At 40.7% G+C, this 27,424-nt stretch overlaps 1 protein-coding gene across 4 annotated transcripts in view; it reads left to right on the forward strand.

Moving 5' to 3' along the window:
• The first annotated feature begins 10,751 nt into the window (after positions 1 to 10,751).
• LRRC8B (leucine rich repeat containing 8 VRAC subunit B) overlaps positions 10,752 to 27,424 on the forward strand; it is an 84,085-nt gene continuing 67,412 nt past the window's right edge. For 2 of the 4 annotated variants that reach the window (XM_067726834.1, XM_067726831.1), the window contains exon 1: positions 10,752 to 10,878. The gene's annotated coding sequence lies outside the window, so the exon portion shown is untranslated. The remainder of the gene's footprint in view (positions 10,879 to 27,424) is intronic. The other 2 variants (XM_067726833.1, XM_067726832.1) reach the window with 2 other exon arrangements.

Consider the following 27,424-nt stretch of genomic DNA (forward strand, 5'->3'; position numbering starts at 1 on the left):
ATCATTCAAAAAAATGAAGGTGAAATAAAGATATTAGGATAAACAAAAACTGAAATAATCTGTTGCTAGCAGACCTGCCTTACAAGAAATACTAAAGTAAGTCCTTCAGACTGAAAGGGAGTGACCTCAGACACTTATTTGAATACATACAACATGCATGAGCGTACACAAGCTCACACACACACACACACACACACACACATGCGCGCGCACACACACAACAAAGAGAACTGATAAAGGTATGATGTAATTATAAAAGAGTATAAATGCCTGTTTCTTATCACTTCTTCTCTTAATCACTTAAAAAGCGTAAAGCAATGTATATTTAATTGTATGATGGGCCTATAACATACAGAAATTTAATATATTTGCCAATAACAGCACAGGAGTTTGGTGAGAATAAAGCCATACTGGGTTAAGAATTGACATCAGATACTTAACTTGAATCCATAGGAACAAATGCAGAGAACCTAAAATGATAAATAAGAAGGCTGATATAACAAAAGCTATACATATATACTTGCTCTCCTTTCTTCTCTCAGCTTCTTTAAAAGACATAAAATTATGTAAAGTAATAATAATTATAACAATGTATTGTTGGGTTTATAACAGTATAGAGGTAATACCTATAACAGTAATACCACAATAAGAGAGAAAAGAGAATGGAGCTATATGGGAACGATGTTTCTACATTGCCTTGGAATTGCTGGTATAATTCTGAAGCCTTTTTTGATAAGTTAAGATGTATATCTTAAGCCCTAAAGGAAACAACTAAACATATATAGCAATAAAATCATTAAAGATATTAAAATGCAATATTAGAAAATATTCAATTAATGAAAAAGAAGGCATTAATGCAAAAAAAAATAAAGGTGAGACATAGAAAAACAACAACTTAAATGGGAAGTGTAAATTCAATTATATTAATAACAAATGTGAATGGACAAAACAATCCAATCAAAAAGCAGAGATTGTCAGACTGGGTTAAAAAAAAGGATCCAAATATATGCTGTCTACAAGAGACACAGGTTATTGTCAGAATTACAGATAGATTGAAAGTAAAATAATGAAAACATATGCACCATGCATAAAGCTGGAGGGACATTTTATTATGCTAAAACTATCAATCCATCAGGAAGATATAACAACTATAAACATATGTGCACCTAACAATAGAGCACCAAAGATATGAAAGAAAAACTGACAGAAATGAAAAGAGAAATATATAGTCGTCCTTCAGTATCCACAGGGTATTAGTTCCAGGACTTGCCATGGATATCAAAATCTATGGATGCTCAAATCCCTTATATAAAATGGTATAGTACAGTCGGTCCTCCATATCTGCAGGTTCTGCATTTGTGAATTCAATCAACAGCCAATTAAAATTCAATCCACAGATGCAGAACCTGTGGATACAGAGGGGTGAGTGTGCTTACATAAAGTTCCCCCTATCACATCATCCTTAAGCCCTGGCCAGCATTTATTATAAGACCCCAAATGCAGTTTGGGGAATACTTGAGAGAGGATTCATTCTTTTATAGTTTCTATTTTTAAAAATTAATATAACTAATAGTTTGCTTAATAAAAGGCAAAAAGTTTAAATTTGATAAAACCAAAATAAGCTGTAGATTGCTTTTGTTACTTCTTAATCAGTTCTTTTGGCATTAAAAAGACACAATCTCAGATTATTTCTCTGGTTAAAAAAAAGCAAACAAAAAAACCCAGAAATCCCTTGACAGGCGTAGCCCTACAGGAAATCTTTATAGGGCAATGTCCAGATTCAAAAGATCCACCAAAGCCTGAAATTTTGTCCTATGGTTACTAGAATTGTGTATATTTAGAGGACATTGATTTTGTTTAACAGCAGGTATACTGAGATGCAATTCACAAAATTCACCTTTTTAAAGTGTACAATTCGCTGTTTTTTTCATATAGTCACAGAGTTATGCAACAATCATAACTATCTAATATCAGAACATTTTCATCACCCCCAAAAGAAACCCTGTACCCATTAGCAGTCACCTTCTGTCCCTTCTCCCCCAACCTCTGGCAACCACTAACCTTCTTTTGTGTGTATGTGGATTTACCTATACTGGACATTTCATATAAACGAATCCCATATTATGTAACATTTCATGACTGGTTTCTTTCATTTAGCATAATGTTTCCAAGGTTCATTTATGTTGTAGCAGATATCAATATTTCATTATTCTTATGGTCACAAAATATTCCATTGTATGGATATACCACAATTTGTTTATTCACTCATCAGTTGGTAGACATTTGGGCTGTTTCTACCTTTTGGTTATTATGAATAATGCTACTATGAACATTCATGTACAGGTTTTTTTGTGACCATGTGTTTTCAATTCTCTTGAATATATTCCTAGGAGTAGAATTGATGGGTCATATAGTAATTCTGTGTTCAACACTTTGAGAAACTGCCAGGCTGTTTTTCAAAGTGGATACACCAATTTACAATTCCACCAGGAATGTTATAAAGGTTCCAGTATCTCCACATCCTTACTGAGATCTCTCATTTTCTTTTTATTTTAGTCATCCTAATGAGTTTGAAGTAGTATCTCCTTGTGATTTTGATTTGCATTTCCCTAACGACTAATGATATTGAGCGTCTTTTCATGTGCTTATTGTCCATCAGTATCTTTTTTTTTTTTTCCCAAGAAATGTTGATTCAAATACTTTGCCATTTTAAAATTGGGTTATTTTTCTTTTTATTGCTGAGTTTTGTTTTTATATACTGTGAATACAAGCCTCTTATCAAATATACGATTTGTGAATATTTTCTACTATTCTGTGGGTTGTCTTTTCACTTTCTTAACATTAATATTATATTTAATGCTACCCCTCTGTTTTTATTTAAAATGAATGAGAAAGAACACAACATTTGTACAAATGTGTAGATACAAGTGCTCTGGAGAAAGGGCAGAAATGCAAGGCAAGGAAAAGAGTCTTGGGTTTTAGTGCAAATCACGCCATTCTCAATGCCATAACACCAAATCTGTACTTGCAACACAGCAAAATATGTCTACCTGCTACATTCCATTTCTAAAATCCAAGACTTCTGAACTCAAGTCAGAATCTGCCATCAAAAATCCAATCTATCATGAATTCCTGCACTATGAATATCTCCAGTAGAGAGCACTAATGTTTCTTGAATATTTTGTGTAAGTAGCTTTAAGCTAGAAAAGGCTTAGGAAGCAGTCATGACCCTTTTCCATTCCCACACACCTGGGAACATAAGACACAGACATTTATTCCACATTCATTAACGGTTTATAGAGCACTCACTCCCCTCAGGTACCATGGTAGTCCTTGGGATCCTGAAGAGGAAAAGATATACTTCTTAACCTCAAGGAATTTAGAGTCTAGTGAAGAAACTTATCTCAATCTCCCAATAGCCCCGTCTTCCATCAGTCAAGGAAAGCATTTACTAACTACTCATGCACTTCCCCATCTCTAACCACATACATATATGGTAGAAAAATGCCTGGACTGTCTTCACTTGAAAACAGTAAGTACAGGAGGGCCTTAGAGATAATCTAGTCAAAGCCTCTCATTTTATACATGGAAACTCTAAACCCAGTAAATTACTTCCCCAAGATCATGACAAAAGCTAAGATTAATATGGGATTTACTATGTACTTGGAGCTACTCTAACCATACTATTCATTTAATCTTCACAACCCATTTTCCAAGAAAACTAAGGCACAGAGAAATTAAGTAATGACAAACGTCAAGCAGCTCATAAGGGCAAAGCCACGATTTGAATCCAAGTAGTCTTAATCCAGAATCCCTGCTTTTACACTATGCTGTATTCAAGAAACTGTTTCCAAAGGTAGTCATGACTTTCTGACTCATGTCTTTATACTGTCTTGTTACTTTATGCTAGCAAAATGGTTTCCAGAATCTCTAAAGCCAATCCTTTGGTCAAAAATTATCAAAGAAATCTTAAGATATTATAGCACTTTAAAGTCACAAGACACTCAAGTTGGAAAAAGTGGCCCAATTCGATGTGGATATATATGTTACCAGGAGGAAGAGATGAAGACATATATAGCCATGAGAAATATAATAAGTAATCTTGTAATAAGTAATTTTTTTAGCTAACTTTGATGAATGTTGCCACCTGTATATCATTCCCTTGTCTTCTTGACTCACCCCCATATACTCCTTCCCACTTCCAAATACCAGTCTTTTAAATTTGTTCATTTTTCAATCAAGTAAGAACATGTTAAAATATGAGAACTAAAGTGGACAGAGCTAGGGGTTAAATCCTGAGATGACCCTAGAATACACAAGATAGAGAAGATGTGCATTTCAGAAGTCTCAGACTTCATTTAATTTCACTCTTTCATTTATCACCCAGCAAATACTTGTTTTGTGCCTACTATGTTCAAAACACTGAACCTGTTTCTGAGGATGCACTAGTCCATGTGATGGATGTGACCTTTGCCCTCCTGAGTTCCACAGTCTCGCAGCATTCCTCCAGAGGATGTTAGGGATCTGTAGTTAAGCAGTTGTCAACTTTCAACCTTTTGGGCCTCTGAATGATGACTGAGCTGCAGGAGGATTAACAGAGTGACTCAGCAAGGCTAGAAACTGCTAATAGATGCCATCACTCTTAGGTATACAGACTATAGAGGTAAGAGCATATTGTTTAGAAACGCCTATAATACACTATTTGAGTAATTTGCATGAACTATAAAATAGTCCATAAATAGAAATTATTTGTATTATAATTATATTTTGTCCTTGAGAACCCTAGAGAACAAAATATTATATCTGCTTATTGAATTGGTAAGTAAGTTAAGGAAATCCAGGAATTTTATTTGACAATTGAGTTCACTCAAAGGAGATAAAATTATAAATTTCCACCCACCCATATATCTGTTTTCATCCTTCAGTTTGCTTCTGCCTCATCTTTACTTGTAATCAAACTGTCTGTAACTCCCCCACCTACACAGAGGCCTTTGTCAACCACCAAAAGCTGTTCTGCTCATCAAAACAACAGGCTTCCTTTGAGCCCTAAGTAATTTACCCATTAGGTCTGAACTTCTCTGAGAAGTCTTCCCTACTTTAACCCACTCTTTCCTCTACCAGTTTAAGACCTGACTACCTTTGCCCTTCAATTTTGTAATGAGATAAAGGACACCTGGTTTATTATCTTACTATTCTTTTTCATAAGGTAACCTAGTTATATACAGCTATTATAAAGTGTATTTGATTTGTAGGTTCTGAACCATGATAATATGCTGTATTAGGAGATCCTACTTGGCCCCATATTTGCTCATATAACAAGCTACCTATTTGCCTCTATTTTTTTAAGTTTTAAAAACTTTAAGCTTCTTCAGGGCACATGTCTTATTGCTCTATTATGCTCCAAAAACAGCAATTTCATGCAGATGGTGAATTGGATGTAAAGAAGTCTGCAGAGAGAAGTTAGTAGAAGAAGAAGCAGATAATTCAAAGGTGTGTCTGCATTTGGGTACATAGAGTTCAGGAGATAAAGCCAGAGAGTATGCTGCTGTGGGGACACACTAGAGTTTGGTTAGTCAGTCCTCACTGATTCATCATGTCCAGTCTTATATTCCCTGGAGGCGTGCTGGGAGTCTATAGACCCCAGGAGGGCAAAGATCACATCTATCACATGGACCAGTGTATCCCCAAAAACCAGTATAGTGTTTTGCATGTAGTAGGCACAGAATAAATATTTGTTGGATGGTAAATGATTAAAATGAAATGAAATCTGAGATATCTGAAACGTGAACTATACTTATCTTCTTTCCTTATACAGTCCAGGATAGATATATTAAACACATTGGAAATTAGAAACTCCTGCCTAGACTGTTAGTGGCTTGCCCTAGGCCTCATGGCCAGAAGAGCCACCAGTAGAACCCAAGACACCAGGTTCTGTGTTCTTTCTGGCATATATCTCTTTCTCCTCCATCTCTAAAATGCTCTGAATCTTGTTCTTTTACAATTTATTTTTATTTTTTTTAATTCTTAATAAACCACATATATATATTAGCTCCTACTCTTACAGAATCATTTTATATGAGAATTGAAGGCTAGTGTTCGATGTGTATTATAATTAACAGATGGCCTTATGTTAGGCCAAGAAGCACACACACACAGAAGCACATACACAGACAGCTGTTGAGAAAAAAAGGGTGGGAGTTGGTGGAGAGAGTCACTGTCTGGCTGGTGTTAGACCTGGGGACCCTCAGATACCAGCTGCTTTTACAGTACCAGGAAACTTTTTGACCAGATTTCAACATGGTTTAGGGAACACAGATTGAATCCTCACAGGGATCTCAGCAAGCATTGTCTCAGCCACTAGCAGAACTCCTCCAGGCTTTTTTTAGACCACTTTGCAGGAGCTGAGGGGCACCAGCTCTGCTTTAATTCTAAGCTTTCAGTCTGGCTTCACTTGCAAATATTTTCTTAGAAGTCTTCTTTTTATGGATGGGAAAGGGACAAGAGTCAATAATTGGCTGGCTGCTGTGTGGTGGATTCCAATATGTGACCCAGATGACAGTACAAAGTCTTTAAATGGGATGCGTAGGAAGCTTCCAAAGAAATATTTGGGCATCTTCCCAGAAGACAGATCAACTGGGAATGTTGGGCATCCTGCTGCAGGAATTCTTGTTTTTCCTTTGGAGAAGAGGCTGGAAAGTCATCTTCCTAGCCCCTGTCTCATAAGGAAAGGGCAGTGTATACTTAAGGCAGAGGGGGCAATCAGCACAGTGGGTAGTAAGAACACAGAGTAACTAGTCATGAATATTCCATACTGGGACCATGATAAAGGATCAACTCACACAGAAGTGCACAGCCGGCCCTGCGCAATTAGTTTCTAGTCAAGCTACCTTATTCCAAAAACATGTGCAATGTCCTACTCATCCTATCTTTGGAATTCTCACTACTGAGCTCATTCTCAGGTGTCATTCTCAGAATTTTCCGCAGGCCCAAGGAAAGCTCATGTTAAACCTCTACAACCAGGAGATTGAAAAGGTTGGGAAAACATGGTGAAGTGTTTGGTCAAAAATAAATAAAAATTCTTTATCAGTGACAATATGCTCAGTCATACACAGCTGAACCAGGAGGATTCTGGGAAACGTTCTGAGAATGCAAAACCCTGAATGCATTCTTGCTCTTGTTCTTTTCTTCTGATTTGATGTCTTGGTAGAACTAACAAACTTGAACCATAATGCTCAGAAAATAGTTAAAAGTAATATTTCAATTTAGAACCTTAAAGCTAGCCAAACTTCTTCAGACCCAAGTTCGTATGATTCTCCTCCAACCCTACATAGCCCACCAACCTCATCTCCCCTTTAAGATGTTATATGCTATCTAGATAAATCTTCTCCACTAGAGTACATATCTTTAAGGAATTATTATATTTATCTTGGTATTCTCCCTCACCTCTGTCAGATGTCCAGTGCTTTCTTTTATACACTGCAGACATTCAATGTTTAATTAATTTAAAGAAATAGAGGATTTTTCATGATCAGAAATCAGTTTAGAATTAGAAAAGAACTGTTAATACTGGATCATATTCTGCCTTCCATTAATCATAAAAATTCTCAAGACAAAGAGAAAATGGAACCCTTATCAAGGCAGCCGCATGGAGCATAGCTTAATGCTGATGTCACTCAGATTATTTTTTTCAGGGAATGAGCTCAAAAGGGACCTGCCAAACCCAGGAGTTAGTTGATTACTTCATGTGGGTCATGCAGTTCAACAACCAGATGACCAAATTGCAGTGATCCTTTTATTTCTATTATTTGTGTCATTCAACAGAGGAACCAGCCACATGTGCTGTCCATAGTCATCCTCTTTTTCATATGAATGTGATCAACCTACCACTAGCTATTCTACTCAATGGGATGTTGTAGAAAATAGAGTATTTCTACTTCTGCTTCTTCTAGACAGTCTCGGCTTACCAGAAAGAGATTGACTGAGCCCTGATTGGTCATTTTAAGACAATATTTGGGGTAGATAAGACAAAGGTATAGGATTTAGTCTTTCTAAATTTTGCTTCTCTTTCAATACTTAAAGTTTCCCTTTCTTCATGAGACTTTGTCTATTACCATGTGCACTGATCCCTCTCTTCATTGGGGCATAAGTAGCACTTGATTGTTTTCTATGTGTTCATCTAACTTAGGAGCTGCTGAGGTCAGGGACAAAGTTTGATGCTTTTTTGGTATTGTCCACGATGTCTAGCATATTGATGGTGACATAAGTGCTTAATATCTGTGATGGGACTTTTAAACACTATTTTAGACTTCAACGAATTTGGCTGTGGAAATAGTGACTGAGTCTTTTAGAATTTCCTTGGATCAGAATAATTGACTTTCTCTGATCAAAATAATTGATCAGAGTCCCTTAGAGAATTTCAGATACTCCTCTAAGGACAGCATATTTCAAGACTCCACCCGTCCTGCTTTCAAAGAGATTACAGTGTAGTAGAAAAACTGGGCACAGGCATAAAAAGTCAAACAGTATTTTTATTTCTCATTAAAAGCCCTACCCAGGGCCAATAATTTCTAGTTACTACTAAATACTCTTCTTTATGAGCTTGAATCATGTGCAGAGTATTAAAGTTCTACGAGAACAGCATTTGAGGTCATTCATTTTTCTCCTGTGATATAAGCAGGAGCTTATATGAAGTGAAACAGAAGGAAGAAGAAACAAGAGAAACACCTGTTTGATGCTACAGTTTCAGAGGAGGATTCCCAGAAGCAATATATCACAAATTCAGAAGCCCAATTTCTTCAGTGTCAGTAATAAATGTTGTCACCATGGAGGGTGATTTTGGTAATGAGAATTGGAATAAATACATTCATAAGCCACATATCTGAGATGAACCCAGAGCTAATACAGTTTTAATGAACTTGAGCACTTTAACTTCCTGCTAATGGTGACTTGGGTTACCAAGCATGGGAGTCACTTTTTTATTCATACCCTCATTGGAATTGGAATCTTAACAGATCATCTAGTTTTTAATCTCTTATTTTATAGATGAAGAGGCTGAGTCCCAAGGATGTTAAGTTACTACTCCAGGTCACACAAGTAGTGATATTGCTGTGATAGAAGAATGGATTCTCTGTTCGCGGTTTTGGAAGGGGAGACAATATGCCTTTCCAAACATTCAAAGACACATATGGAAAATTAGACATTTAAAATTTTTAATGCCATGACTTTACAACCAATCAGTATTTCTCATAGCACTCATTTTCCTTGTTTCATATTTAATTCTGAATATTTTCTATCTTCCTCTCCAGGTTGTAAGCAGTTTGAGGACCAAATTCAAATCTAAATTAGCTTAACAGATCTGTACATACACAGTGTCTCACCCTCAGAAGTTCGATAAAGACTCTATCAATGACTAAATGAAGAAATGCTCTTTCAGCCTTTCCTCCAAGACAGCCGCCAACCCAGAATGGAGTGGACAAGGAGAGAATAGAGCAGTGGTGTCACAAAGACAACCCTCTTATTCCCTTTTGGGGTAATTTAAATTGTAGTCCTAATCTCAACAGTCTCTGTCTGACACCACTTGGTCTCATATAACTCAGTCGTTCCATTTTCTTTACTCCCATTTATACAAAACGATCAGATATGCTCCAAATGCTGAGCCTTTTATAGTCTTTATTTTATTCCTTTCGGAGGTTCCCATACATTTGTTTTTAATGGTAATGTGATTGCCATAGCAACTCAAGGATATAAATGTTGCCTAATTGAATCGCAGTGTTGAGGATGATAGTCTGCAAAAAGACTGACTTAAATCTGGGGTGGGGATGAGAGTAGGGGGTGAATGAGGATGATAAAAATTTTGTCCCCCGAATTCCTGGGTTTGGATTACTTTTTCGTTTGTTCTGTAAGGCACATTGTAACTTTTCCCACTTAACTGTAGAGGGAGAAGAGCGGGTCAGTAGATAGGGTAGACCGGCAGTTTCTTAGCAGTAAAAGCCTAGTTATGAGTAAAGCGAGACCCCTCTATCACGTTGTTCCCTCCGCATCCCGAGGATAACGACATATTGAGAGAGACGGATGCTATTGGAGGCCCAGAATCTTAAGCCGCTTAGTTTGGTACAACTGTAAACTGCCACACAGCGGCTCGGCCCTGCATCTTAAGTACGCAGTATAAGGAAAGGTAAAGGGATTTCCCGCAGCTCCACCCGAGCCTTCCCTTAAGGTTCAAAACACGTTATGTAAATAACAAGTTACTCTGGGTGCACATGTGAGAAGGCAGTGGTCCGACACATAAATGTACTTCCAAAGTCCCTTGCATGTGCACCTGGATAGCCCTAAGCCCCTCTGCCGTCTCTTGAAAACAGCCCCCCGCTTTTCTAGCCCCAGCCGAGCGGGCCGGGCGGCCACATGGCGCGCTCCCGGGGTGATGGCAGCCGCGCTTTGTTTCCATCAGCAAGGGGTGAGTCACAGGCCCCCGCAGTCCCTAAGCTGGGCAAACACTCGGGCCGAGGCTGCTGCAAATTTAACAGCAGGAGCAACTACCGAAGCAGCTGCTGCCCTCTTCTCCCCTTCCTCCTTCTCCTCAGCCGCCACCGCCGCCGCACGGCCAACGCCTCCGCCTCCTGCCTCCGCCCAGTCCCCTCCTTCTCCCCCCGCGAACTTAGTCAGCGGTTCGCGCCGCCGCGCCCCGATTGGCCGGCGGAACACGCCGCGTCACAATGGAGCCGGTTGGAGGCGGTGAGCCTGGCAGCGCTGGGGCTTCCCGCTGAGCCCGCAGAAGCCGGCAGCAAGGAAGTGCGGGCGCGGGGCCGCCGCCGGCGCGCCCGGAGCGGCGCGGGGCGCACCCCGCGAGGAGCGCCGGATCCCGGGGCCGGAGGCACGCAGGTAGGTCGGGGCGAGACCCCCCTGGTCACCGAGGAGGAGCCGAGCCGACCCAGTTGGTGGGGGTGGAGGACCGGGTGAGGGGACGCAGCAGGTGGGGGTGGCCGAGCAGGTGCGGTTACCTGTCCGCGCCTCACCTGCGAGCCGGGCCTGCGGGCAGGTGGCTGGGCTAGAGAGATGAGGCGCGGTTTTGCCACTCCCTCGTCTCTGGGCTAGAAGTGATACCCCCGAGGGACTTCTGGGTGCTGGGATCATTCGGGGCAGGAGGAGTGGGCGGCGCGACGGTGCGGTCGCATGTCTCCCCCAGCAGTCACGGCGCCGCACCTGAGTGTGAGTCCTCAGGGTGGTGCGGAAACCGGGTTCTGGTTTCCTGGGCTGGAGTCTCGCCCTCCCTAGATGAGCAGACCTCTCCGGAGGGCGTCCGCGCTTGGGTCGCTCTCCTTTGCCCCCTACCCTGGCGCTGTTGGTTGGCAAACATTTTCTGCTCGTGGGAAATCTACAATTGTTCGCCTACAGTTTAACGGTGGTGTTGGCATTCGTTTGTTTGAAGGAGAAGGGAGCAACCTATACCCATTTCGAGGGAGTATTCAAGAGTTTCCCCTTACTGGGCTGCAGTTGAGCAGGTGCTGAGAGGTCAGAAGGGGGGAGGCTGGGTGTTGGCTCATCACTCTGTGTCCTCACCTGACTTCCCAAAGTCCATAGGTTGCCTTTAGTCAGATGACATTTGTGGAAGACTTCTTTGTGGTCAGAAAGACTCCCTCTCAGCAGCCCCCTTCCCACCCCCCCCAAAAAAAGGATAAACCTGATTTAAAAACGAAAACCTACCTGTGAACTTCCTTGAATAAATTCGCCTTGCCAAAAACTTTTTTTTTAAGTCCGTAAAAAGATATCGGTGTGAAAACTTTATTTATTTATTTTTATTGATTTTTTTTGCGGTACGCGGGCCTCTCACTGCCGTGGCCTCTCCCGTTGCGGAGCGCAGGCTCCGGACGCGCAGGCCCAGAGGCCATGGCTCACGGGCCCAGCCGCTCCGCGGCATGTGGGATCTTCCCAGACCGGGGCACGAACCCGTGTCCCCTGCATCGGCAGGCGGACTCTCAACCACTGCGCCACCAGGGAAGCCCTGAAATTTTTAAATTGCAAATAGTTAACCAACTTAAAATAGGCAAAGTGTACACTGCTTTCTAAGAGGAAATGAAATGGTATGTGCCTTTATCAGACTGTTAGGTCTCCTAAAACCTAAGTGTCAGGTTGTAGTACACAGAAGCAATCAAACTGCAGTATAATTGTTTAAAAATTCCAGTACCCTCCACGTGCTGAGTTTCCACCTCCTGAGAACCGAAAGTGCTCTTTGATTTGTGAGTGCCAAGGTGACTTTCTTTTGCCCCTGGCTTCCATAGTCAACAGCTTCACCCTTGAAGGAATATAAAATGTCAGCCAATCCTACAAGTGACTGGGCCCCTAACATATCAGACGTTACTCTTAGTTCAGGTAATGAGGGGGACAGTGTTGTTGCTGAGTGTACAGTTGAGTCATGACACCTACTATCCATCTACTACATGTTAGAATTAAATTTACTATTCTTTGAAACGTTCTTTTTTTCTTAAATTGGAAAAGTGTTCCAACATGTCCAGCCTAACAGGAAGATTCTCACATTGGAAGTGTTTTCATTTGACTAGTTAAGATTTGCTTTTTAAAGACCATTCCCCTCCCCATTGCTGTTTCATTCCTCCAAATCCTCAGAATGAAAGCACCAACGTTAATTAAAATGAAAAGGGCCCTAATCGATATCACTGGAAAAGGGTACCAGGTCTTTCAAGTTTTTTTTTTTTTAAATAGAATTTATTTTTTAGAGCAGAATTGAGAGTAACTGCAGAGAGTTCCCATGTACCCCCTGCTCCCATTCATGCATAGCCTCCCCCATTATCAACATCCCCCACCAGAGTCAGTACACTTGATACAATAGATAAACCTACACTGAGACATCATTATCACCCAAAGACCATAGTTTAGATTAGGGTTCACTCTTGGTGTCGTACATGCTATGGGTTTGGCCAAATATATAACAACATGTATCCACCATTATAATATCATCAGTATGATACTATATCATATTATCACTGCCCTAAAACTCCTCTGTGATCTTCCTATTCATCCCTCCTGCCCCCCCTAACCCCTGGCAACCACTGATATTTTCACTGTGTCCACAGTTTTCCCTTTTCCAAAATGTCTTATAGTTGGAATCAGTCTGTAGCCTTTTCACATTGGCTTCTTGCACTTAGTATTATGCATTTAAGTTTCCTCCATGTCTTTTCATGGCTTGATAATTTTTCTTTTTAGTACTGAATAATATTCCGTTATCCCTCCACATTTTTTTAGGCTGTGTGGGTATTTTCCTGCAGTGGTTTGAAATTTGTGATTTTTTTGTTTTGTTTTCTGGAGTTGAAGGTTGGAAATAATATGTAGAAGATTCTTGCTTGAGCCAAAATTTTTATTTATAAAAAAGTTTTTTGTAATTTTAAAATCTTTTTTGATGGTATCCAAGTATTTTTATGTTCCTTTTTGATTTTTTACTGCCCATAAAAAATAGCCTATTTAATATCTGATGTTCATTTAGTGTTTCTCAAGTTGAATTTCCAAATTTATTTTTTGCTTCTCTTTCCAGCATCCTTCTAGCTTACACTGATATTATCAGAAACAAATGTATGCTGAATCTGTCGTGTTAACTCCAGACTCGGTGGCATGGTTTTCATTGCCTCCTATATAGCATGTCCCTCACTGCTCTCCTGACGCAGGGAGTATTGCTTACTCTGCAAACAGTACAGACCTGCGACCACTCATAGGAATTTGGGAGGCCCAATTATAGTATAGAATTTCTTTAACCAGTTGTAAAATGCATTCTAATTTCTGTCATGTCTGTTTTCATATTGCTGCCTTTTCTTTTATTGCTATTGCCCACTTGCATTTTATTCCCTATCTATATTTTCGAAACTTCCTACACACCTTTATTATGACTTAGGTTTTTTCCTCGTGTTTAAAATAATGTCTTTGGCAGACATAACAACTTATTTTTCCTTTTCTGGATCGTTAAGATTGATCTTAAATAAAATTAGACCTGACTCCAATCACTGTATCTCTCTGCTAAGTTCTTTTCAGTGCTGTTCATTTAGAAATAGAACAAAGGGTGATAATAAACTCCCTGTTCTATGACTTCCTCTTATTTAGGATTCTACTCAATTGCAACACAATTTAAATTCACTTCTGCAATGCTGTTGTGAACCCATGTAAAGGAAATGAATTAAAATGAGTTGTCAGAGCTTCAACCTTGACCTTTACTTTTGCCTTTTTGGTCTTGATATGGGTCATGTGATTCTGCTTGTTTCTTTCCAGACTGTGTATCTTTGAACTTCATCTCCTGCTTCTTCAGTTTCAGGATTCCTTGTAATTCTTTGTTGTTTGTTTCATCCTGTGGCCATTTTCAGGGCTCTATTCTACAATGCCCACTCCTCGGTCAACAGCATCTTTCAGAGACATTATTAGCTACACAGCTTCTATTTCTCTTCTCCTTCCAGCTCCATGTAGGTGACTGAGATCTTCCTCAGCCCATCTACGATGGAGACTAAATTTTTTACTGTCGAGTAGCATATTCCCTTTGATTGTCTCAGGTATGCAGATTTGAAAGCATATTCAAACCTTCCTTCTTTTCTTCTTTCAGATTTTTTTCAGCATTTTTACATCTCCCCCTCAAGTCTATTGCAGATTATAATCAGGAGTTCTTCAGGCTTCTGCCTAAGAGCGTGAACTGTGCAGACTGATGAGCCTGGGTCTGAACCCTACGCTATCACTTTGGATGAGTTGCTGGATTAGTTAAGATTAGCTGTCAGTTACAGAGACCTCAGAGAAAAATTGCTTAAACAAAGTGATGTTTGTTTCTCTTTTACATTAAAAAAAAAAAAGCTTATAGAGAGACAGTCCAGAGCTGGTATTATGACTTTACAGGTCCTCTGAGACCTAGGCTGTTCCACCTTTTAGAACTAGCAAACATCAAATGAGGCCCTCAATCTCATGGTCCTAAGTGGAGCGTCAGCCATCACATCCAGGTTCCAAGTGTAGAAGGGAGGATGGAAGGAAGGGAAGAAGATGGGGAAAAGCAAGAGCCCAGGGTCTCTTAAGGAAATTTCCTGGAGGCTGTCATACATTTCTTGTTAAATCTCATTGACCAGACTTTAGCAATATGACCTCATCTAGCTGGAATAGAGACTGGGGAATATTGTCCTTACTGGAGACAACCTTATGCCCAGCTAAAACGTGGGATTTTCGCATCCTTAGTAAGATGGGGGAAAGGAACATTGGAGTAGTCGAACACCACTGTTATTCTACACCTTTTTTTTTTCTTGACTATTGTTATCCATCTCACAGGATTCTTAGGATTAAAAGAACTCTTAACATGAAAGCATCTAATCCAGTATCCAGTATCTGGCATAAAACAAGCTTTCAGTAAATGTTAGTTCATATTCCTCCTTATTCCTTTTTCATGAATTGTCTCATTTCTCTACTACCACATCGTTGGCATCCAAATCCTATTTTAAATACTGGCCCCAGTCGATGGTACTAGACTGTAGTCTTGTACCTTATCATGGGAGGGAGCAACGCCTTATTACCCAATGTCACACCTATTTCTTAGCTTATAGTGTGGCTTAGATTTAAGATATAGCTCTTGGAATCAAAACGATCTGGGTATGAATCCTGGCTCTCCCACTTACTCAGTATGCCTCTTGCATCCTCAATTTCCTAATCTGTAACCTGGGGGTAAGATTCAGATATGAGGAGTAAATGAAAAAAATGTATGTAGATTACCTAATAAACTGTGCCTGATGAAGTAAGTGGTAGCTTTTCTTTTTTAATTTGGCCTAATCTAGATGAACCTTTTTGAAAATGAGCTCTTATTCCATTAAAAAAAGTTTTAAAATTGGTCACCTCCATACATATCCAAATGAGTATTGTTAAATTGTTAGTCAGACTTTTTGAGAATTGTCCCCAAAATCAGTTTAAACCTAGCAAAGTCTTTCCTGTATGTGTGTGTGTGTATATATATATATATATATATATGTGTATATATATATATATATATATATATATATATAAACCAGAATAGCTCAGCTTTAACCTTTTCCAGCCTTGATTTGAATGATTTTTTGCCACATGCACTCTCAGAAGCAGAAACGTTCCACCAATGAGTATATTTCATAGTATTTTTTTCCAGCAGCTATTTGTTAAGCACCTACTGTGTGCCAGACACCGTGCCGGGTTCTAGGGACACAACAGTAAGCAAAAATGCACGTGGTCCATACCACCATGGAGGTTACAGGTTACTGGGGGAGACAGGAGAATCAATCACTGCAAATACATGAAAAATTGCTACTACCAACATTATTAGGAAGGAGATATACAGGTGTCGTGAAAGTATGTGCAAGCGTCTTATGGTTGGAGGTGGTATGGTGACTTTAGGAACAAAAATTGGCCAGGGAGCGGGAGCAGAGATGTTGTGGAAGTGTGGCTTGAAATGAGCTTGGACGTGAGATGAGCCTGCCTTAAGCAGGGATCAGAGTGTGCCACAGGTTTCCAGCACCGTTCCAAAGCGGCCGTAATGTTTGGAGTCATCTTTAAGTGTTCATAATATATAACTTCTCCATGTGATCCTCTGAAAGGGGTCACCTAATTCAGGAACAATTTAATTCTTTTCTAATTTATTCATGCTATATTGACAGACTTTAAATTCAGCTACTTTTTTCTTTTGGATACACCAAGCAGATGCATCTGAGAAAACTGGCTGTAAAGTAGGATCTTTTCAAAGAGGGTCAGAGGGTTGATCTGCATCACCCTTAGCGAGGGGAATTTGAAGGCATTTGGCTGAATGGGGGCACATGAAGGAATGTTGGCAGAATAGGTAGACCACAAAGCAGCAGTGGAAGATGACCACAGGAGGGGAGGCGTAGGCAGTGTGTGCCAGAGAGCTGGCTGGACTGCTGTGCTTGGGATGCGCATCTCAGAGCCAGCAGGCAGCCGAACATCCGGTCTCTCCAAGGCTTTCAGGCTCTCATTGACAGGACCCAGCTTGGCACCTTGGCACTGGGGTACCATTTCTCCTTATCCTCTCCAGCTGAGCTCATGGGGCATCCTTTGGGGAAAATGTTACCTCTCTAGTCCCTTTGAGGGCCTTGGAGGGTGGCTGGGAGGCTCTGCTCCCGTGTAACATGTGAGGACATGACGGAGCCTTGGGGGCAGAATCGCTTGCCATTGGACTGCAGGTTATTTCTTGCTCTGAGCAGATGAATTCTGTTCATCTGAAGATTTTAAAGTTCATCTCTCTAGGCAAAACTAAGTGAGTTTGTTCCTGGCCCTATTTCAATGCCGAAATAGGCAACTGAGCAATGACTTGTCTTCGAAAAGTGTGAGTCATGATGCAGTTTCTGGATGCACAATGCTGTGCTTGGTGGGCAGGTTCCCAGAGTATTTATGCTCTGCTAGCACTGCCCTAAGGGGGCTCAAGGCTTTCACCTCCGCCCTCCCAGGAATGCCTTTGGAGCTGGGGCTTCCTGTCGCTCACCACTTGCCAGTATTTGGAATTCCTCCTCCAGGGCACACCAACCTTGTTCCTACCTCTGGGGCTTCTCAGTTGCTGCTCTCTGCCTGGACGCTCTTCTCTTATGAATCTGCGTAGCTGCTTCCTTCTCAATGGAAGGTCAGCTCCAGTGACCTCAGGTATAGTGTCCCTGATCACCTCAGATAAAGTACCCTTGCCATTCTCCGTCCTAGCCTTTCAGGCTTTGGTTTATTGTTTGCTGGCTTGTCTATCTTCTGTTTCCCTCCCTGCCCACGCCAGAATACAAGTTACGTGAAAGCATGGATCTTGGCTCACTTGTATATCTGCCCTTAAGCCTGGTATGTCGTGAACTCCCCAAACTGCTACATGTGATTTGGGGCAAAAAAAAAAATTACCCCTTTGAACTTAAAATGGGGATGATATCACCGGTGCTACCTGCCTTATAGAACAGTAAGGGCCTGGAGTTGGTGTACCAAAGATACCTTTTCCCCCACCAAAACTTGCTAATCATCTTTAGATTCCATATTTTTGCAAATAGCAATACCATTTACCCAAGTACATAACCCTAAAATGCGTAGAACTCACTCTGGGCTTCTCTTTGCTTTGTTCCCCCCTTAACTGCTCCTTAAAGGATGGTGACCAGTTTGTCCAGAGGCCACACCCTTAAGGTACCTCCCAACAGTGCCCTTCCTTTACAGTCTCTTGACTGCCTTGAGTCTTTTCCAGGACTGCTGCTAATTGCCTCCAAATGGTAGTTCAGTTTGTAGTCTTTCCTATCTTCCCCCCACAAAATTGGCTGTTCACACAACAGGAAAATAATCATTGTGAAAGGCAAATTTCATACCACGACTACCTGGTTTAATAATCCTTTAATGACTTGCTTTGCCAAAGGATGGATTCCAAATGCCTTGGAGAGCCATATAATACAGTCTTCCTCTGTCTGCTTCTACAACTCTCCAGCTTCACCTCTCACTGCCCCCCGCTCCCCCACCCCCGTCATTTCTAAATCACCAACGCGTGCACCATGGACACAGCGTGCGCAATAACACCCCCATGCACCAGCCATCCTAAACTGTCTGCAGTGCAGAGGAAGGTACAAGGTAGCCAGATGGCTTCACTCCGTGGCTTTTTTTTTCCTTTTCTCTCTCTGTGTTCATATCCCCTTGTCAAACACCTGCCCATCTTTCAAGAGTCAGTTCAAGCATACCTATTGTGAAAGACCATTCCAGACCCTTCCCTCTGCCTACCACTCGTAGGAGCTCCTGAATCCCTTCCCTGTGTTGCCTCTGATGCTTGTGCATCTGTTATATTCCCTCTGCCAGAGAATGCCTCTGCCTCCTCCTAGGTGCTCCTTCATGATAAAGGATGAATTTTGTTCATCTCCCGAGTGAGCTTCCTGAGCCAGGCATTATACCTGGCATGTAAACTGATATGTGGGAAAGAATTAGGCAATAAAATTCAGTATACTTATTATCTAGTCCAGGGCTTTGTTTCAATAATGTACTTTTGACTGGTATTTGGAAATCTGAAAGATTTCCTTGAAGGTTAGAAGTAGGAAGAAGAGTTATTGTATATATGCTGTTAATGATATCAGTTGAATGACCAAAATATTTTGTTAATGAGCTAGTGTTTACTGAACGTTTACTGTGTTTAGAGTTCTGGATTTGGCCATTTGCAGGGGATGCTTGACTCAGCTTTTGGACTTTACTGAAATAATTCTGGCTCTTTCTATTAGAAGTCAAAAGTTTAGATGGTCAGCACAGGTTCTTGGCTTACAGGCAGTTTAGGATCCCCAAGGGTGCTTTCAATTCCAGGCTTTGGGGACTAAACTTGGGCACAGAGGACAGCAAGATAGAAGCAACTTTTTTTTTTTTTTTTTTTTTTGCGGTACGCGGGGCTCTCACTGTTGTGGCCTCTCCTGTTGTGGAGCACAGGCTCCGGACACGCAGGGTCAGTGGCCATGGCTCACGGACCCAGCCGCTCCGCGGCATGTGGGATCTTCCTGGACCGGGGAACGAACCCGTGTCCCCTGCATCGGCAGGCGGACTCTCAACCACTGCGCCACCAGGGAAGCCCTTTTTTTTTTTTTAATCTGGCTGCATGGGGTCTTAGTTGTGATATGTGGGCTCTAGTTCCCTGACCAGGGATTGAACCCAGGCCCCCTGCATTGGGAGCGTGGTGTCTTAACTGCTGGACCACCAGGGAAGTCCTTAGAATAAAGGAGTTTAGAATAAAGTGTCTGATAATGATTTTTGTCCAGTACCCCATAAAAGGATTTTGAAACACTGTGTCCTCTCCTCATACATTTTAAAAGTTAATATCTAAATTTTTTTATAGTTGTAAAAAATGGCACTTCTGATATTATAAATATTGATTTAAAAAAACACTCTTTTTAATGTACCCAGTGGAAGCTAAATTAAATACCACAGTGATTTCATATCTACCATGTCATCCATTTAAAAAACACACAAACAAGCTGGTCTAGAAAAGCTGGGAATTTTTACATAGTTGTTTCCCTTGTGGAACTCATTTCATTCTTCTTCTATATAACCTAATCCCCATTTGACAGTCTTATGTTTGAAAATCTTTCATTGATTACCTTATCATACTCTTGTGATGCACATATATACACACTATATTTTTTTTAAGTTCTTGTGACAATAAGCCTCTAAATGTTAAACAAAATTTCACTTGGATTGAGTTTTTATGATTTTGACTAATATATGATTGACCAGAACAAGTATATTAGAATTTTGATGAATAAGTATTAAGCATAGGTAAAATTTTATGGAAAATAACTTCTCAGTGAGATGCCTGGGGCTTAAAAAGAGTTTACTTATGCATAAGTAAAACTTATTGCTAAAATAAGATAGGCTGCATAATCAAGGCTTCTTTTTAAGTGTCAATGCGTAAGACACCTTACCACATATGTAAGTGTATGGGAACGAAGGCAGTATAATTCCACTCTATTTTTTAAACTCCTGAGGTGTATGGCAAAAGTTACCTAGTGATTGATCACAAAAATGATTTTCCATGTTCTGTTGTCTTAACAACTTGATTGGGTCTCCCTCCAGTGTTGTTTGAAGCAAAGAAATGGATACGTTCCCCAACTCCCAAAAGGATTTCTCAGTCTTGAAAGTCAATCACTTTCTTAACATCTAGAACCCTACAGGTATTTCAAATGACCCTCAGCTTGGAGCCCTGGAGATTTTTACTCCCCAAGGCAATGCACCACAAGCAGACTCCTGAGAAATGAGATGTCTACCTTTCTTGTGGAAGGTGGGGAGCGGATGACTGTGAAAAGGGAAAAAAGGGAGATGGCCAGAAGGAACCAGCTGGACATCAGGTGTTCTGAAGCACATACTTTTAGACGAGGGTTAATTGGTGATCTGGAAGTAGATTCTACCAGAGTGCTCCTCCTTTCCAAAAACAAAAAGCCCCCAAAGCCCTTACCCTACTTTGAAGATCAACTGATTTGGGTGCTAAAGAAAACTTTTCAGTCAAATTCGCTATCAACTCTAAGGAAAAAGGCCCCAATAGGCCAATTTAAAGATTTCTTCTTGGTGGACAAAAACATTCAAAAGGGAAAGAGCATGGTTAGAGCTTATCACTCTTTTAAAAAGATTTGATGGAAGCTAATTTGATACCAAAGTGATAGAATCACCATTATCCATTTTAGGAATGTACACTCAAACTCTCCTAGAATATTTAGAAATAATACATAATTTTTTATACGCATTGTTAGACTATATACAAATAGAATGTTGGTAAGGATCACCAGGTGCTTGACTGACAGTCACCTAGGTCAGTGGGTGACTGATTTCTAAGAGCAAGTCTTAATCCCATTGAAAAAAAGTTTTCTGCAGTGTTTTATCAGGAATGCTAATTTCTTTCCAAGAGGAGGTTGTGAATTACATGCAAAAAGGTTTGGTCCCAGGCTAGGTTTGGGACATTTTTTTCTTTACAGAGTAATGCATTCTGAAGGGAGAGGAGTTGAGCCTGGCTATCATTCCCGTTGATTAGTAAGTCTTTATTGGGTCCTCCTGGATCCTGGATGCTCTTGACACCCTGTATGTAAGGACACTGTACAGATGTCCCCTGTGCTCTTGCCTTCTCCCAGCAGCTTGTAGCATATCCTACTGAAACACTTTACAGGGACCCCCCACCACATTGCTTACTCTATTATACATTTGTACATCACTTCTAACATACTGAAGCATTTATATGCACGTTTATTCTCCTGATGACCTGTGGGAGATGGGTACAAATGTGGATACTGAGTTTATAAGGGGATTGTGGCTTGTCTCAGCAGACTCTGCAAGTTAGCTGTAGATCTGGTACCTGATGAAACAACTTTTTCTACAGTATGTTGCCTGCCTCCTTTTCCCAGATGTGTTACTTTATAGAAGGCTCTAAAAATTGAAAAGCTTGCCTTAATGTGATCATATGAAGATTAAGTAAGACAGATACGCTCACAAAATGCTTAGTAGAGTACATTGCTCTTAGCAGGCCCCCAGATTTTTTTTTTTTTTTTTTTTTTTGCAGTACACGGGCCTCTCACTGTTGTGGCCTCTCCCGTTACGGAGCACAGGCTCCGGACGCGCAGGCTCAGTGGCCATGGCTCACGGGCCCAGCCGCTCTTGCAGCATGTGGGATCTTCCCGGACCGGGGCACGAACCCGCGTCCCCTGCATCGGCAGGCGGACTCTCAACCACTGCGCCACCAGGGAAGCTCCCCCCCCCCCAGATTTTTTAAAAGAAAAAAAATGTATTTGAATTTTGGGTCTGCCATGCTTCATTTTATGGATTAAGAAAAAACTTATTCAATATTTTTTGAGCACTTAATATTTGCCAGGCACTGAGAATAAATCCAACAATGAAGAAAACAGCATGGAGCGTACATCCTAGAGGAGGGAAGATAGAAGATAAGCAAATCCAACATATAATATCATGTACTGAGTGCTCTGATGAACAATGAAGCAGCGTACAGGGCTAGAGAGCGGTTGGCGGCTGGTAGTGGTTAGTGACACAGGGTGGTCAGGGAGAGCGTCCCTTGGGTGAGGACTTTTGAGAAGACCTGAGTATTACACTCACCTGAGTCTGAGCTCAAAGCCTTGAGTTTATTTGGGTAAGTTGATTCAAGTCATGGTATTCTAGAGTTGTGTGGAAGAGATCTTACAGAGTATCGATTTTTAACCTTTTTATATTATAGGTATCCTTGAGGGTCTTTCCCAGAATACTACACACATATGCATAACATTTTAACATGCCTTGAAATCATCCTTAGAACACCTCAAGTTCATACCCCTGTTCCATCTCAGTTTTTCTTTTTACTGATAAGACATTAAGGTTGAAAAAGGGAAAGTAAAAATCATCCAGTGTCACAGCTAGTTAGCGGCTGAGTCAAGGACCTAAGATTCCCATAAAGTTGTCCATTGCTTTTTCTGCTAAACTCTCTAAGTTGCTAGTGTTAAACTCTCTCAATTTGGTCCATAAATCATCTCTTGTTTTTTAATATATACACCATTTTTATTTACGTAGAAAACCTCCCCAAGTAGCTTATGTGGCCAGTGTGGCTCCTTGTTCTATTTCCTGACCAGTAACAATATAAATAATATCCCAAGCATTCCAAATGTCCTAGAAAATTATGAACAAGGAGGACTCAGGCTGGCAGTAGAAAAGGAAAAGACAAACAAAAACCAAAATAGAGACCTTGGAGTGTGAAGATGTTCTTACAGACAGCAGAGGGCCTGGAGGTGGGAAAGACCTTGTCCCAGTTTTGACGGGGACAGGGACTCCCTAGGGTGAAACAACAGTCACCCTCACCACTCCACCCAGTGATTTCCTCTGGGGATATTTTGTACAAAAACTTGGAAGATAAACTTGTCACTCTCAGGAAAATGTTCATTGTATCAACTTATCTTCCCAGCCACACTTCCTTAACAGATGTCTCAACTTTTAGTACAACAAAATAACCAAAAATTTTAAGTAGTAATCATACACGCTGCGGAACTAATGTGTAATTTCCAAAATTGGATGCTGTGTAAAGGTTTTGATTTGCACAAAAGATTTTCTAATAAAATAGACCTGGCTTTAAAACCTCCAAAAGTTAGCCACTCTACCTCCTACAAGCACTGATATTTATTGAGTTTTTAGGCTGCTTTCTGTTGTTGCAAAGAAGACCTACTTTTTCCATTAGAAGTGCCCCGTAGTGTTGTGTTGATAGAAGAGTTCTAGCCTTTTTCTCTCTTAACCAGTGAAAGGCCCTTTCTTCCATAGTCCCCATCCCCACCCCCATTTCTAGGTATTTCTAGCCTACTTTTCCATCTGTGTGCCTTGTTGCTATGGTGATGGGCACCGTAGAAATAGAGAACAAAGCAGATATAATAAGCATCTCCTACATGGTTCACAATGCTAAAAAGGGATCTGGGTTTTTTCAGGCATGGGTGGTTCTTTATTGGTGATAGAACTGGACCAACCCAACTGGGAGGGGGCACTGGGGTTATGAGCTGATTCAGGCCCTACTTTTCCCATTGTTCTACACTTCACCAGACCTTTCTTTACCCATAATCATGAAGGTGAGCAAAGAGCATTAGGAGCCTGTGGAGGGGATGTAGTACAGAAATAAATGCCACAGAGTCACCCCACTGCAAAAGACAAATCTACTGGAGCATATTACATGGGAGGAATCTTGGGCTGGTTTTATGGTTTACCAGTTGTTAATCCTATGCTTGAGTTAGTATTGTTCAACTTAATCATTCAGTAGAGGAGATTTGCCAGCTTAGGTTTTCCTCCCTTCAAAGTATTTATCAGTATTAGACATTTTAAAAAATTAAATACAAATCTGTCTTGATTACTGATAGCTTGCAGTATTTGCTCCCATCCATTGAATTTTTAAAAATAAGTGGTTAAACTAATGTGCACTTATTTTGTGCTTGTTTTAGAATTACAATTAAATATTCTCTCTATATTATGGAAATTAGTGTTTTCCATAAAATCTGGGTGAAGGTGCCCACAGGTAGTTTTTAACCTTCCCACATGTATGTTCATTCTTTCATATATTACATCTTCAAGTATCAGGTTCTTAGACACCCATAATGAAATACCCAAAGATTAAATAAAATATTCCAATTAACCAATTCCAATTTCCAGACACTTATTTTTAAATTGAATATTATTATTATTAATTTATTTTTCTTTTGCGGTACGCGGGCCTCTCACTGTTGTGGCCTCTCCCGTTGCGGAGCACAGGCTCTGGACGCGCAGGCTCAGCAGCCATGGCTCACGGGCCCAGCCGCTCTGCGGCATGTGGGATCCTCCCGGACTGGGACACGAACCCGCGTCCCCTGCATTGGCAGGCGGAATCTCAACCACTGCGCCACCAGGGAAGCCCCGAATATTATGTTTTATAATCACTTATAAAACACTTATGCATCACTTATGTTTTATGTTTGTGTTTTATGTAGAGGGAAAATAGTTTTTAGCACAATGTTTTAGTATGTAAAGTCATGGGATGTGAATCAAATTTTTGGAGCTAAAGTAGGTGAACATTCTATGTGTCTGTTGCATTGTGGCATGAGGGCCTGAAGTTCTTTTTGGCTCTAAAATCTTGTTTCTTTGGCCATGTGGCTCCTTTCTTTTTGCCTGATGAAATAGTATTTTGCCAGTTTTATCTGCTATAATGTCTCTTACACTGATGTGAAAATATGCTTGGAATCAATCTCACACTTTGAGTTTTTTAAATATATACCCAGTGTAGCCCTCCCTGCCAAAGTCAGCTATTCCCCTTTGTGTCATGAATGCAAGAATGAGAACACTGGAGACTAGAGTGGGAGTTGGAACTCCCAGTGCTGATTCTGGCTCAGCCTCTGCCTGGGGTGGCCTTAGAGATACATTTTTAACCCCATAAGCAGCACTCAGCTTCATCAGGAGGAGCCCAGGAGCCACAAGGAAGGTTTTGAAGCAGAAGGTAACATCGGATTTGTTTTGGGAAGTGATGCTGGCCGTTATGTGGAGGATGTGTTGGAGATGTGAGAGGTCATGTTGGGAGACCCAGTAGGGCAGTGGGGATGGAGCAGAGGAGGCTCATATGAAAAAAACTTGAGGAAGAGGTCATAGGAGTACATATTCTCATTTTCTTTCATCACAAGCATCCCATGGTAATTACATAAGTCCATCTATGCTTACTGAAGTTTTACTAGTTTTACTATAATTTATAACTTTTCAGTTTTTTGTAGAAGGAAGGGACTAAGTTCCTTCTGATTATTTATGGAGTCCCCCAAATCCTCAAATTTCAGGTTACCAGTGAATGTACTTATATTAGCACAACTTTAAAAATCATAGCTTTGCTATAGGCTGAGTATGTCCCCCGCAAAATTCATATGTTAAAACCTAACCCTTAAGGTGACGGTATTGGGGAGGGTGTCTTTGGGAGGTAATTAAGTCATGGGGGTAGAGCCTTCAAGAATAGGATTAGTGCCCTTACGAAAGAGACTCCGAGAGCTCCTTGCCCTTCCAACCATGTGTGGACACAACGAGAAGAGGTCCTTCTGTGAACCAGCAAGTGAGCTCTCACCAGACACTGAATCTTCTGGCACCTTGGTACTGGACTTCTCAGGTTCTAGAACTGTGAGAAATAAATGTTGTTGATTGAGCCACCCAGTCTATGGGAGTTTGTGATAGCAGCCCGAATGGATTAAGACAGCTTCTAAACATGAGTAGAGTGTCTTACTAGAAATGAGAGAAGACTTGGGAGAAGTAGTGTGTGTTCTGTGGGAAGAATAATGACTCTTTTTGCACAGGAGAAGTCTGTGGAAAGCAGGTAATCACTCCACACAGGACAGTTCCTTGTTTCCCAGAAGGCTTGAAAACTGTGGGCACGTTGGGTAGGTTTTATGGGGGGAGCAGGGCTTGTATTTGCCAGGAGTTTCCTCCTTCATGGGCAGTTGTTTTCTGAAGCCTCCTGGGCGAAAGGAGTATCCATTGCATTTGATGTTATCATCAATGTGAAGGGAGAAAGGCCAGGTAGAGCTATGTCTATTTTTACGATTAAGCTGGTGTTCTGAGAGACTGTGTAGCTTAGCTCGCAAATAAGGTAGATGTTAGTCAGGACAAGAGTTCACTCTCCTTAGTCATTTTGCTGACTCCTCCTGCTACACCCATGACTGAAGGAAGGGGTGAATGAATGAGTGTACGTTTAGTGTGCTGTTCATTTTATTGAGCTGAGCTACTTTTTATTCCCCTTAGAGATGTCTTTGAAGATTATTCACATTCTTGCCAGTCTTACGAGTTTACTGGTTGTGCAGGCATAGATAAATCCCATAACTCTGTCTCAGTTGCCTCATCTGTAAAGTGGAGATAACCTCATGGAGTTGTTGGGAGCATAAATTAGTTAATGGATATAAAGGGCTTAGAAGAATATTTACATGTGGTTGGTTATCTTGTGGTGAGTGAGCATTAGCTTCCACAACTGAGTGTTACAATATACTGAGCGAACTTGACTACTTCATCCTCACATCAGCTACTTGTAAGGGCCTCACAAAACACTGGGCTTGTTTTGTCTTATCTACCTAGGAAGAACTATTAGGGTAGGTTCCACTTGATTTGTCTTTTGATGATTTATAATTTGTTGTTTCAGTTAACTAGGCTTAAATGGACTTTTTCCTGGTTATTTTTAGAGTCAAAGTACCTAATGCTGGAAAATTAGACTTTTATATAGTTATTGATTGTATAGGAACACTACAAATTAGAAGAAATTATAGCTGTCCCAGGACCAGATTGGAAAAGCCTCTAAGTTTTTGTTATAGCCTGAAATTTGTTCAATCTTCACATTCTCTGAAATTCAACCTTGAATTATTCAGCAAATGAACAAGTAAAAAACGTATGGTCCTTCACATTTTTAATGCATATTTTGCGATGTGTAGACTTTAACTTTGAAAAGTCTTTC

The sequence above is a fragment of the Pseudorca crassidens genome, chromosome 2, assembly GCF_039906515.1.
Source record: "Pseudorca crassidens isolate mPseCra1 chromosome 2, mPseCra1.hap1, whole genome shotgun sequence".
NCBI classification, from domain to species: domain Eukaryota; kingdom Metazoa; phylum Chordata; class Mammalia; order Artiodactyla; family Delphinidae; genus Pseudorca; species Pseudorca crassidens.